The sequence below is a fragment of the Pinus tabuliformis genome, chromosome 1_2, assembly GCF_031772625.1.
Source record: "Pinus tabuliformis cultivar Carrire ecotype Pingquan chromosome 1_2, CPIR1, whole genome shotgun sequence".
Classification (NCBI taxonomy): domain Eukaryota; kingdom Viridiplantae; phylum Streptophyta; class Pinopsida; order Pinales; family Pinaceae; genus Pinus; species Pinus tabuliformis.
In genome coordinates, this window is record NC_142298.1 from 998,952,680 (window position 1) to 998,963,661 (window position 10,982).

General features: G+C 36.3%; 1 pseudogene; it reads left to right on the forward strand.

Moving 5' to 3' along the window:
* The first annotated feature begins 7,135 nt into the window (after positions 1 to 7,135).
* LOC149209435 (isoeugenol synthase 1 pseudogene) lies at positions 7,136 to 7,978 on the forward strand (annotated as a pseudogene).
* The last annotated feature ends 3,004 nt before the right edge of the window (positions 7,979 to 10,982 follow it).

Consider the following 10,982-nt stretch of genomic DNA (forward strand, 5'->3'; position numbering starts at 1 on the left):
TGCCAGCATTATATCTTGCTTCCATTATTAGAGGAGATTCAATCATTAATTCATCACTTTAATGGTTTTTACATTGATCATATCTACAGGGAATCCAATGAAGAAGCAGACGGGCTTTCTAAAGCAGGTCTGCAACAGGCTGTGGGCTCTTGGCGGATAACTGAACAGCGTTTGGATCAGATCCATGTGACGGAACAGCCTCCTTATGTTTGATTGGTTTATCGGTCCTTTTTGGTTTCATTCTCAGCAGATGCTTTGTTTTTCTGTCTATGAAACAAGTGGCATATGCAGTTCCTGGTCTCTTTTTTCTGTTGTTGGTTTATAAAAAACCTGGTTATATGGTGCTCTCTCAGAAGAGCTGATGATGACAGCAAATTTTCAGTTGTGCTATGGGCTGTTTTCCTTTTGTAAGGAGGCCCATGTGAACTCTGATTATACTCTCTGTGTTTTTATCTCTTTGGATATGGCTGCTCGGGCAGCGTTCAGCTTGCTTTTTTGATCAGCACTTTGCATGGGGTGTTAGATGATCCTCCTCAGAGGAGATATTGCCTTCCCACAGGCGTTTTTGTATCGAATGTTAACTCATGTACTTTGTAACTTTTTTTACTTCTTATAAAAAGAGTTCGCTTTTTTCCTTGGAAAAATATATATATATATATATATATATATATATGAAAGTCATTATATCCTTCAAATTACAAGGTATTTAATTAGTGTAACCTAAAATGTTCTTAACATTATCACACAATCATTTTTCTTTTCTTAGAATTTTTGTCTTAAAATCCTTTAGCGTGATATCCATATATATATATAGATATATGGCTAAAAAATTTATAGTGGAAATAATTGAGGCATGTATTTTAAGATTCTGAGATATGTAAAGAGAAAAATGTGTTGAATATGGTATATATATATATATATATATATATATATATATACATACATATATAGATATATTTATATATCTATATATGTGTATATATATATATATATATATATATATATATATATATATATATATACATATATATAGATATAGATATACATATACATATACATATACATATACATATACATATATATATATATACATATATATATATACATATATATATATATATATATATATATATATATATATATATATATATATATATATATATATATATATATTATTGAAAAATGATTTTTTCATAGTTTGTGGTCTATACCACCAGTTATTTTTAGTCCTGAACTGATATCCAAAGAAACCAACTCATAGTGCACATAAGCTTCCTCCTAGAGACTTTAGATTCAAAAAATTCTATTTTCATTCCTATCCCTAAAAATGAGAGTGTTCTCTTCGCACTAAAAGTGCATGTGCGTTATTGCAATTAATTAATTTAACACATTGGAAATAATTGACATGAGGTTGGGTAGAGAGAGACAGATAGAGGGAGAGAAGCTTGTGGGGAAGAATGAGTTTTTTAGTGAGGGGAAAAGAAAGGGGTGAAAGACAGAAAGTGTGATTGAGGGATGAAAGGTTAGAGATATAGCGAAAGAGTGTGGGAAAGGGAGAGGGAGATAGATAGTTGTGGGAGACATAAGGAGTAAGAAAGAGACAAAGGTTTTTTTTTTTTGTGTGTGTCTGTGAGAGAGAGAGAGAGAGGGAGAGAGAGGCGGTTGGGTAGAAAAGAGGGAGAGATTTCAGGGATATATTAAGAGTAAAATAAAAGAGTAATAAAATCAAAATCAGTGCAGCAATAAAATATAAAATGAAGCAATATAAAGAAGACACAAATATACAACGTTCATTAAATTTGGACTATGTCCATAAAGAAATAACCAATCTTTCCTTTTATTCCATTCAATAAAATGAAGGGATACAACTTGTAGCACATTTTCTACAACATACTCTTCTCTCTCTTAGAGCCTCCTCTCTCTAAATTACATTGTTACCTCAATAATAAATAGTCACAATATAATTGCCTCATATAGATAGGGTTTCCTTCTAATCAGAACAAACCTTGACATATCATATATAATCATATTTTTGACCTAGTGATGAATGTTTTAGATGGGTTATGAAATTACAAAATTTTACAAGGAATTTTTAGTATAAAATTTCTCTTTGGTTATGTTCCCCCTATGTACCCCTACCTAGGGGGACTACAAAGAATTCTCACCTCCCTCCGCATAACCCCTAGGGACAATAGAGGGGGGGGAATACCCTCTTCACTACCCATCAAGAATTTGGGTTAAAAATGTAGTTAAAAAATAAGACTTGTGAATTAGGAAGACAATCAAGCTATGCAACCAACAATATCCCACCTACAGATTTATTACAACAACTCCATTAGTACCAGATTTATTGAACTATTCTTCACCTTTAGAGCTAGCTAGTTTCTCATCTTCGTTATGATGCTCAAATACGAAGTGAAAATAAGTATATATTTATTTTCTCCTTGGTTACTACCTTCATTAACATATCTGTAAAATTCGAGTTTGTATGTATCTTTTCCAACTTCAATCATTCATCTTCCAAAATTAGTTATATGAAATGGTACTTCGTTATACATTCTCAGTATTAGAATGGAAGGTTGCATTCTTTCCGTGATGAATGACACTCTTTCTATAAATATACAACCTATTATTCTCTTGCTTCTTTCTCAATTTCTCCATGAACCTCTGTAACCAAAAAAATTATTTACTTGCCTTTGTAGCAACAACATACTCTACTTCTATTGTTGAAAGTGAAACAACATTTTACAATTTAGAAAGCCAAATTACTATTTTTCCACCTATAGTAATGACATACGCTATGGTTATCCTCCTAGTATCTATATCACTTTCCATTTATTAGTTAACATATCACTATAGAATTTAGAGTTTGAAACTCCAAAGCATAATTCCGTAACGATGGTACCTCTTGAACACTTGATAATCAAGTTCACTACCTTCTCATGCTCTTCACCTAGATTGTTTATACAGCTGCTCACAACTCCCTAAACCCTAAACCACAAACTATTGATAAATAGTGAACCTTGGACATGTAGTATATTTCCTCTTAGGTATTCAGGCACATTTCCTTAAGTAATTTGAAATGGCATGCCAAAGGTGTATTAACTAGTTTTAAGTATTTCATTTTAAATGTTTCTAACACCTTATCTATGTACCACTCTGAGACAATGTTAATGTATGATTTTCCCCATCTCTTGTTATTCTCATACCAAGGATTTGTTTTTTAGCACCTGAATCCTTCCTAGAAAATGAAATAGATAAGTTTCTTTTGAAATCATTTATATCATGGATGTTAGACATCACAAAAAGCATGTCATATGCATAAAATAACAAGACAATATAGTTACCTTTATCTAGTCTCTTAAAATAAATAAAGTGATCATATTAACATATGCTATACCCTTTCTCTATCATAAAATTGTCAAACATCAAATACCACTATCTTGGAATTTTCTCTGAACCATACAAAATCTTTTTTATTCTTCACACTATGTTTCTCTTCCCTTTTTCCTCGCACCATTGTGGTTGTTGCATATAAATCTCTTCCTCCAAGTCCACATAGAGAAATTATTTCTTTACATCTAACTATTTAAGATGAAAATATTCTACTGCCACTAAACATAAAATAATTCTATTTGAATTCATTCTAAAAATAGGAGAAAAAATTTCATCAAAATCTATATATTTATTCCTTGCAAATCCTTTTACAACATCTCTAACCTTGTACCTCTTTTTTCCTTTATCTTCTTCCTTTGACATTTATGCCCATTTATTTTGAAATGCTCTTTGACCTGGAAGAAATGGGACCAAGTCCCAAGTTTGGTTATTTATAAGAAAGATTCCATTTCTTCTTTTATGCCTTGCTCCCATTTCCTTATGGTTTCTACGGGAATTGCTCATATCATTCTAGTTCACCATAATCAATTAATAATACATAACAAAATGAAGGAGAGTATTGTTCAAGGGGACTATTATATTTTCCATCACCATTAGGTTTTTTTTTATGTGATTTCATCAAGCACTTGTATTTCATGTTTCCTTTTTGCTATTTCTTTCTATCCAATTTATCTTTCTACATGTCATTCTCATTTAGTGTGACATATCCACTCCCATTAATTTTGTGATTTCCACAGTCCCATAAGTGATATCCAAAATCATTAACTACATGTGATGAGAGAGAGAGAGAGAGAGAGTTGCAGGAGGCTAATTGTGAAGTTAGGACTTAGTGAGGGAGTGAGGAATAAAGAAAGGAGAGAGAGAGAGAGAGAGAGAAAGAGAGAGTATGTGTGATGGGGGGAGAGATAGAGATTGATCTGTATGTGTAAACTTTAAGATCTTTAACAATTTCAAGTTAAATTTATATGTATTTTGGGCAGAGGATCAATTTACTAAACACATAAACAAGTAAATTTGAATGAAATTTTAAAGACAAATAGAGAGAAATAAGCATATCTTAAAAACATAACACAAAGGATGATAAAGGAGTTCACCTCTCTCTTGGGATACATCTCCTGGTCCAACTCCCAATGCAGGGCCTCTTTCATTAAAAATGTTAAAAAGTGTGTTTACATACTTTGAAAAGGTTAAACACCAGAAATGATGTCTCCAATGGATCTCGCACTATCAAAACCCCCAATTTGGTTCTTTCTGCACCTCGTTCGGCCAAAACCTAAGTATGTTATGACTGTTTCAAGTTTTCCCAAATTCTCCAACTAATAATCCTCCAATTCGACCTAAACCTGGCTTGAGTGCCTTGAACCTGCAACTGATGTGCAATTCTAGTCTCCCCATTAAGCCCCGAGTTCTGAAGATCATGGCCACAGGGCTCCCATGTGACCTGGTTTAGGGTCAAGATTACAAGGCCTATGTCCAACGACTTTAGGCCCTTCATTTGGCACGCTCTTGGTTGCATGGTTACCCATATGACCTTGGGATGGCCTGTCTCCAAGCCTCTATGCTCTCGGTCGCATGGCTCCTTATGTCCTGTGGTTGGCCCCTTGGGGATGGGCTGCTTAATTTTCACCTTGTTTCTGTCGGTGGTCTTATCATGGGTCATATGACCCAGAGCTAGCCCCCATGGGCTGCCCCTGCATTTCCTCCGCCACTGGTCATTGGTGTTGGCTCCGACATGCATTGTGGCTTGGGCTAAGGCCTAGCCCCTTGGCCCCTTGCCTATGTTCACGTGGTGCTGGGGTGGCCAGGGGCTAGGGATTAGCCTGACCCCTCCCCCAATGGTGTTTCCATTTAACTTTAAATTTAAACTCGACACATTTTTTTACAAGAACCACCGCAGCGCAGTTGGTTAGGCCATTGGAGTTGTTGGTTGATATTGCGGATTTGATCCCGGTGGCCTCCATTCATCCCTTAACCAAAAAAATTTCATGTAAGAGGACGCCACGTGGCAACCACCGATTGGCCCACATGGCTCCCCCTCATTGGTCCAACACTACACCAATGAAATCACACCTTACACAAACCAATTAAAATGAGACAAGTGTCATCCAATTGTTGGCCCATAAAAACACTCTCAAATGCCTAGTCATATGCCCAGTCAGCATACGAACTATTGATTGGGTGTACTTGCAATCCTAATTAAAAAAAATTAGTTATTGTCCAATTCTATAAGAACATGATATTTGGAGCATATGATATTAGTTTTGAGTGAAACAAATTGCATTGGGTTCAAATCGCTAAGATCTATCCATTCGTTCAGGATTCAATCTCTATTAGACATTTTGAATTTTAAGCACTATTTTGATCCACCAGATCAGAGATAGAGGAGGGGATAATATAGAAGGAGAGGGGGAGGGGGAGAGGAAGTGAGGTTGGGGAGGGAGGGAGAGAAGGAGAAAGAGAGACAAAGTTGAAAGGTTTTTTGTGAAGCAATGATTGAGGGAGTCATAGAAATGAGAGGAAGTGATAAAAAGAGGAGAGTTGGCAGAAGTCTCCAATACGCTCTACAAGTTTTTTTGTTGGTGTCTTCCTTTTGTGCCATTGACATCATTCCTCGAGGGGATCTAGGGATCTACATGGAGACTAGAATAAAAAATAGAGAAGCCCCTGTAGCAAGGGATTAATGGATCGACATTAGCAACCTGACGAAGGAGAAGGTCCCCCAAAGTGCCCTCTCTATCTGCATTCCCCAGTAGCTTATCCATCAGCTCTCCTCCAGATGAGCAATCTGACATAATACTTGCAGTTCAACATTAGCTGGAGTGTCAAAATGAAAATGACGAAATCAATGCACTTTGTGGTCATGTGGAGAATATACAGTGGACTAGCCAAACAATGAGACCTCATTCTACATATACAGTTGTAGACATATCGTTAGGAAATCAATACTAATAACTTTTTGCGAAAAAAACACAGAACCTTACAATGCCCTTTATGGTGTAATAAAATATCTCTTCTGTGATGTAATATCCATGATTTTTAAAATATATTACTTTATTAAAAAAATGTTCCACAACTTTTTTAAGCTTTATATATATTTTAAATAATAAATATATATTCAAAGATATATTTTAAATATAAAAAATTATAATCTTATCAAACTTATATAACCAAATATGAAAAAAATAACAAACATAAACCATCAAAATAGTAAACACACAAACAAAAAACATAAACGGGTAAGCAAAAAAACCGAAAACGAACTATACTATTTTGTATACCAAAATATGTTTATTTAGATTCATGGTTATTTTGACTTTAAAATTACTAATCACCTACTGTCTCATGACGTTGAAACCATTATTCGCAAATTGTCATACTGACATCAATATTATTGTGACGTCAGCCATTCGTAACATCACGAAAAATTCGGAAGGAATAGCTAGCATAAGCACGCTGATTTCCTAATAAAGAAGACGAGGAAAAAATTGGGCGTTCTCCTCTGCGAATAACTAGGGCACATGGTCCCCCAAATTCCAGTCAAATTGAGAAAATATTGTCCTTTGTCCATAAGAAATGGAAAATCTCAGGAAAAATATCCATTCTTCAGCGTACCAGGTCGCCGTGGGTAGGCGGCCTTCTTCATCCGCTTATAAAATAACTGTCCTTACTATGCAACCTGTTATCCATACCCCATCTCTTCTTCCCTAGTGTCGATCGGTTCATAGCCAAAGCTGCAAGATCAGAGAGAGAGATCTGTTGAGGTTGTGAACAAAATTTTCATGATGAATAGAATTTTGATAGTTAGAGGCACCGGATATCTGGGAAAATACTTAGCCAAAGCTAGTGTGTCACAAGGCTATCCAACGTTTGTACTTGTCCGCCCCGCAACAGCGGCAGCTCTCGATTCCTCCCAGGAAAATTTTCTTCATGAATTAAAAGATAATGGCATTCATATCCTTACAGTAAGTGATTCACTCTTTTTCTTTTTTCCATAAGTTCATGCAATATTTTTTTGATTATTTTCCCATTTGCATTAACATAGTGTTTATTATGCAATGCACCATAAGGCTAATAGATTTTTTTAACATGGATCTTTAGATGATCACAACAGCCTTGTGGATGCAATGAAGCAAGTAGACATAGTAATATCCGTAGTTGCCATTCCTCAGCATTTGGAGCAGTTGAATACCATAAGGGCCATTCAAGAAGTGGGAAACATTAAGGCATATACACCACTTCATATTCCTTGAATAATCTTGTGCTCTGCAAATATTTACAGCTATATTAATTCGTGCGTTGTGGGTGGTTCTTTCCTTTATGGAAACAGAGATTTATACCCTTAGAGTTTGGCAATGAGGTTGACCGTGTAGAGGCCGCTCTCCCTCCGTTTCAGAGAGTCTGTGACAATAAAAAGAAAATTCGCAGGGCAATTGAAGAGGTGGGAATTCCATACTCGTTCATTTCTGCAAATTCTTTCATGGCTTATTTTGTTGATTATTTCCTTCATCCCCGTCAAAAACCAGATCCAGTGGATGTTGTAATCTATGGGGATGGTCTTACCAAAGGTATGTTCACGCAATGATCATTTAACAGCAATTAACATTCGTTAAAGCAATAGGTGGAGAGGACGCATACTGGGGTATAAGCTATCCATGGTACATGAGCTGTCCATACTTTATAGTGAAGAACTAAAAAAAATTGGCTTCGGTATATTGCTATACCTAAATAAATTACATGGTTGTCCTATTTAAATTAAATGATTGGTGAGGGTGTATTAATAAATTAAATGGTTGAGTTATGTAAATTAAATGGTTGATAGAGCTATATTAATCTAGTTAAATAAATTAAATGGTTGTTCCCTTTCTCTTATTTTATTTGGCATTTATATTGACAAGCTAGAAGGTTGTTTAGAGGAAGTAGGATATGCTGGCACTATCTTAGCTAGAATAGTCATCATCTTGTTTAGAGGAAGCAGGATGTTCTTCTCGCAAGGTTTTCATCTAATCTTGATAAGCAACTTATACTTCTTAAGGATTTCTTCTCTGTTGGGGATTTTTATGTTAAAACCCCAAAAACAAAATAAACTGAACACAGTGACAATGCTCTATTTTTCTCTAGGATCTTAGCACAGGGAAGCTTTAATTTATTTCTAAGAACAGAGTATTACACACCCATAAAAAGGATTTGTATTCATTAAAATAAAATTCCTGATACAGAATTCATCCTCTTTCACTCAGAGGGATTCACCAAAAAAAACATACGCAGTGCTACTCTATTCATTCCTTTCCCATTACATTGTGTATACTACGCTGCTGTGTATTAAATTTCATGTTCGACAATAAACTTCATTCACATGCGCTGCTGCGCTTCTACCTTCTCTCTCTCAACAGACTGTGTTGGTAGATGGATTTGACCCCTCTGTTGCTCTGCAGTCCTCCTTTGAGCAGGTGGCGTGAAATATGGGTAAAACCCATAACCATTGAATGCTCTGAACTGATCGATGGTGTCCTACTTCCTTCTCGGCCATACTGTGAATTGAATGCAGTCGCCTACTACTGTACTGCATCATGCTTGTTTTGACCAGTTCCGCGCCACTGAGAAATCCTGCCCGCTTTGCCACTTTTAAATATCAAAGGTCCACACATGTACATCTTTTCTATTGGGTCCGCCTTTCAGGTCGCAATGCATATCTTAACTGGCCAATCCTTTGTTTCTTCATATTTGAAAATACACGCAAAAAAAACGCTGCAAAATCCTGAAAAATGGCTTTGGCGGATTTCAAATATTATACAATTTGGGTTCGGAAACCCATCGGGTCCGGGTTTCATCGCTATTGGCACTCACCTAAGGCCTCCCTTATATTTCATTTATACTATGAAAATGCGTAAAATACATTGAAAATGGCCTGAGCGCGGACCTGAAAATTTATCAGAAATCATTTATAATGTTATTGGGTCCGACCCATCGGGTCAGATGCATGTCATATGTAAAGGTCCCGTCCCTTTGGCTATCCCGATAGCGAAATGCCGATGTTATATCCGCCAATGCGATATATTTTGACTTATGCCTGGAAAACATTAAAAACTTGGGAAAAAGGCCGCTGGCAGAACTGAAACAACATGAAATAAAATGTTGAATACCCGTCGGGTCCGGCTCATCGGATTGCAAATATATATATGTGTGAAAGGCCCTGCTCCCCTTTGAAAGCGCCGATGCGATATTGGCGATCGCTCATCGCAAAATATAAAAGCCCAGACCTCTTTGTAAGTCCTCCATTGCGACTTGCCGATGCGATATCGACGATCACTCATCGGCAATGTCTTGTGCCCCGATCCTTGGTGAAGCGCACGGTTATTGTCTTAATGCTGCTACACGGCTCAACTGTTGCGCAGTTGAAATTACGTTTTCAACACTTCCCTTTAATTTCAACTACTGGGCATTCAGTCATACCCAAACATTTCCTCAAAAATTCGAAGCTTTTCTGGTCCAATGGCTTTGTCAAAATGTCTGCTACTTGTTCCTGAGTCCTACAATGTTGTAAAGTGATTTCTCCACTGCTCACCAATTCTCTGATGTAGTGAAACCTTGTGTCAATGTGTTTCGTTCTCTTATGAAACACTGAATTCTTTGATAATGCAATAGCTGAGCTATTGTCACAAAAAATCACTGTTACTTTTGCTTCCTCTTGGCCTAAGCTCCTTAACATTCTTCTCATCTAAACTGCTTGACATGTTGCTGCTGTAGCTGCCACATATTCTGCCTCTGCTGTAGACAACGCCATGATAGGTTGTTTCTTAGAAGCCCATGAAATGGCTCCTGAACCCATGTGAAAAACATAACCGGATCTGATTTTTCGATCATCTCCACTTCCAGCCCAATCACTATCAGTGTATCCAACTAAATCTGAACATTCTGAGACAGTATATAAAATGCCAAACATTTTAGTACCTTTAACATACCTCAGAATTCTTTTTTCTGCCTGCCAATGTGCTTCCTTTGGCCTCTCCATAAAAGTGGAAATTAAACTAACAGCAAACATTATATCGGCCTAGTTGTAGTCAAATACATAAGGCTGCCAACTATGCTCTTATACAAACTAGGATCAAAATCCTTGCTACTGTCCTCTTTGCTGAGTTTCAATCCCATTACTGTGGGAGTGATTGCTGCTTTGCACTCTTGCATATTGAATCTGCCCAACACTTCATTTACATATTTTTCTTGTGAAATAAAAATTCCATTTTCATTTTGATCTACTTCTATTCCTAAGAAGTATCTCAGCAAACCCATGTCAGTCATCTCAAATTCTCCTTTCATGACTGATTTGAAATTTTCAATGAGGTAGTCATCATTACCTGTAAAAATCACATTATCAACATACAACACTACAATTAAAATTTTACCATCCTTTTCTTTGATGTAGATGGTGGGTTCTCCCTCAAATTTGTCAAATTCATTTTCCAATATATAGGAATCTATCCTACTGTACCATGCTCTTAACGCTTGCTTCAGCCCATAAAGAGCTTTCTTCAATCTGCACACTTGTGCTCTTGGCCTTTCTTCTCATAGCCTAGAGGTTGTTGAATATA